Source organism: Vigna unguiculata, chromosome 3 (genome assembly GCF_004118075.2).
Source record: "Vigna unguiculata cultivar IT97K-499-35 chromosome 3, ASM411807v1, whole genome shotgun sequence".
NCBI lineage: Eukaryota > Viridiplantae > Streptophyta > Magnoliopsida > Fabales > Fabaceae > Vigna > Vigna unguiculata.
Window position 1 is genome coordinate 53,299,029 of NC_040281.1, and position 4,056 is coordinate 53,303,084.

The following is a 4,056-nucleotide window of genomic DNA, read 5'->3' on the forward strand; positions in this document are numbered from 1 at the left end:
TCTATATCATCTTAAATCACCTAAATCAAATCTATATAACTTTTTAAATTATCTCAAATCAATCATTCTAAAGATAGATGTTTTATTTTATATTTATTAAATGTAAAACAGATTTACCAAATAAAATGTAACACACTGACTCTTTCAATATTTTATTATTATTGAATAGCTAAATAAACAAATTTGTCAATCATGCTAATATTTATTTTTTGTTGTTAAATAATTTGTGATATGTTTATCTAATAATGAAACATTAATTGTGTAAAGTAAATCTATATCTATAATTTTTACTCATAAAAATAGTATCAATACAAACTCAAGATAATTACTGTAAAAGATAATAAGTTTATTGAATCTTCGTTGAAACCCAATTAAGATTTTCCTTCTTCTCCTACTTACAGTGTTTGTAGAAATGGCGTCGAGTATGGGCATAATGGATAGTGCCTACTTTGTCGGCAGGAATCAGATTCTAACTTGGACCAACAGCAGCTCCACCTCAATCCCTACCGCATCGAGGAGGTAACTCTGTGCACCCCTTTGCATGTTCTTGCTAAACTCGCACCTTACATTGTACTTCTGTATACTGCTGCAAGTGAACATTTGGTATTCATTTCAAACGAATTTTGGAACAGTTATGAATAGCAAGAAGAATTTAAATAGCTAAACTCCACCATTCTAGTGTCACATCCATGTATATATTTTTCAATTTCTCTCTTCTTTATAATCTAAGAAGAATTGTGTTGTGGGGCAAAATCTACTTTTTGAGATTATAATTTTGTTTTGCTTTTGGCTAGGCTGCACCTGGGGCTGTACAATGCCAGATGATGAATATGACGTTTCCCGGTGTTGTTCCAATGCACAAGGTAGCGACGTTACTTTGATTTAACTTTCTTTTCTGAGCTCTTTTGAATTCGGACTATTTTCTTAATGTGGGTTTATTTGTAGGTGAACTTTGATGCAAAGTCTGAATATGATAAGATCCAGAATTACAAAATTCTGCAGGACGATTATGTTAAGTGGGATACTGGGAGTTGAAAGATGGTTTTTTTTAGTAAATATTTGAGAATGAAATATTCAGGGGGATAGCTTATACTTAGGAAATGTTTTAGTATATTGATCAACATTTTTTAACTGAAAAAACTGTGTTTATCTTTATCAAGGCCTAGAAATCAAATGAAAAGTATAAATAAATTTGATGGTGGATTTCATATCACCTATTTTTTTATTAATGTATCCTTTAGCATGGCCTCAATATGTATCCTCAAGCATGAATCACTGGCAGACTGCAAATGTGGGCTGGACTTAGGCTGCATTAGAAATTTGGTTAAGGAAAACTATGGTGCTTTATCTGGTGTTCATTCTCAACTCAGTTTGATTGGTTGGGTAAGTTATTTTTAGCAAAGTGTGACTTTTCCTCGCGATTTAATGGTAAATGTGTTTTAGATAATAAATTTGCATGTGAGTGTATGTAGAGTTGTAGAAAAAGGTACTCTGGTTGGAATCACCAGTTTATATTCAATGGTTGCTTTAATGATTCTGTGGCAGCATGTTGAAGTTAGCAGACTTGTTAAAGGCTGACCCTTGGACAACTTGGAGTTCCTGCAATGGCTGAAACGTTACTGTGATTCCATCAATGGTGTCATTATGAATGAGTATGCTGCTTGCTCTGAGTAGTTTTGCCATCATTTAAACACTTCAAAATATCAATGTACGGTCCTGTTTGGTTATACTTCACCTTAAACATTTATAAAAGAGGATAGTTTTTCCTATAAACTAAAATTAGTTCATGCATAACTTAACAATCAAATTTCGGAGAAGCTACTGTAATGTTAGAGAATTTTTACAAATTACCTTGTATATAAACTATTTTCAGTTTATTAAACAAACTTATTTCGTTCTTTTGAGTGTAAGGGCCTAAAATTTCAGGTCAAGTGGAGCAGGCCAACAGCGGGGGAGCTCCAATGCGTTTTTGTAACTCACATTATTGATTCTTCTGAAACTCCCCTGCTGGTATTTATTTCATCTGTGTTTCACAATCTGAGTCAACTGATTTTTTTTGATCTTATCATAGCTTAAACGAAGGTAAAAACACAATTTTATTGAAGAAATGGTTATCGATCTATGGATACAAGGCAGATCTCTGTATATAGTGGAAGTGAGTTTTAAGCTTAATTCAACCCCACAAAATCGACTTGTAAGGTGAGGTTTGCACTTCACTTATATAATATGAAATGACCTTATTTTTAGTTGATGTAGACTTCCAACATATAGAGACATATATGGATAAACAGAAAATTAATTTATCATTTTGTCTTACTGCTGTGACTGCTCCAATGCCCCCAGAAGCTAAAGAACGGATACTTGACATGTTCAGCTTGGATAAAAGATTGTGAAGATTACTGAAGTCAAGGGGCTTGGTTATGATGTTCGCGAGTTGATTGGTAGATCAAGGTAGAAGAAGTAAAAGCGTATGTTGAAGTTTCTTGCAAAGAATGTGGTTGTCAATTGCAATATATTTAGCTTGCTCATAAAAGGTAAAATTGATGGTTATGTGTTGAGCATATTGATTGTCACAATAGAGTTATTTCAATAAAAGGAAGTTGCAGACTTGCAGTTCTTGAAGAATGTAAGCGAGCTACTGAATTTCTTAGGTGGTAGAACTAGGGTGCAGTATTCAACATTAGAGGAGAATATCGAGATAGTGATTCGCTTCTTTGAATGCCAAGATATTAAAGATTCCCCAATGAAAATATCTTGTGGTGGATCTCTTAGTATCCACACAACCTGTTCAATCAGAATTTGAAAAAGTTGAGTTGCAGTTTAAAATATGAGGAATAAAAGAAGAATGAGTTGCAGTAGCTTTAATTTAGCCAGGTATCCGAACAACAGTTTGATAATGAGAAGTGGTTGGACAAAATAATTGGGATCTGGTTTTTGATTAGTAAGATAAAAAAAAAGTCTACCTGTGAGATGTTTATAAGCAGCCTGATCATCCAGCGGTTGTCCATCATTCTTGTGAATCATGTAAGAGTTTTGGAAGGTTTGGCATCAGAATTCTTGCGTTCTTGTTGTGATATCATAGCAGAAGCCTTGTTTATGAGGGGAAGAGAATCAAGAAGAGGAATTTGGCCCTTAACAAGATTGAAACTATTAAGCCCTTTCAAGAAGCATGTAACATTATCTTTATATGTTTCATATTTTTTATCAGATTGCAAGAATATGAAGAATTACATTTGTTGGCAATGTTGGTATTAAAGATTCAAGTTCTTCCCATAAAGAACTCAGCATTGTGAAGAAAGTTGAAGCAGTTGGATCAACTTGTCTAAATGAACTTCTTGAAGAATGTCAAATATGTGAAAGTTATTTACCTTTGCAAGATCAATCTTCAAGATCCAACCAAAAAGTTTGTCATTAATGTATACTGCGCTTTGTGCAATACATGTCATCAACTACTTTTAATCCAGATGTTTGTAACAAGAAGCTTTTGTGTGCTGATGATCCAAAGGAATCAGCATTAGAAGAAGCTCTAGATTACCTTTATCAAACTTTCAATGCCGTGGAAGCTGCGGCTGAAGCTGAAATTGAAGCATGATCACACCCGAAACCAGTTCCAGGCTGGTATATACATGATATTTGTCAGCACTTCTTGAATCAAACTCGATGATGTTTATCATTACTGAGAGCGGTGTGTGGTGCCTCAATTTTTTTGTTAGTGGCTGGATGGATAATCAAATGGTACAACAATGACTTATCTTTCCATCAAATAAGAGTTAAATCTAATAATTCCTTTTCATTTATATTATATCTATCTAGTAACATTCTTTGGAAAATGGAAGTGGTAATGCAATAATAGCCACTTTTTTGCAGGTATTTGATATTGATTGGGTTAAATTTTTTGAAAAAAATTATTGGAGAGACACACCACTAATAAAACAGAAGTTGTTTACTGTCAATCATCATAAGATCATGTTTTTTACATAGAAATGATATTATACTTTGCATTATTGGACAATAATGGGTTTTGAGAATATTCAGACCAAAATACACCTAATAAAA

General features: G+C 33.3%; 1 pseudogene; it reads left to right on the forward strand.

Moving 5' to 3' along the window:
• The first annotated feature begins 354 nt into the window (after nucleotides 1–354).
• LOC114176945 lies at nucleotides 355–3,789 on the forward strand (annotated as a pseudogene).
• Nucleotides 3,790–4,056: the final 267 nt, after the last annotated feature.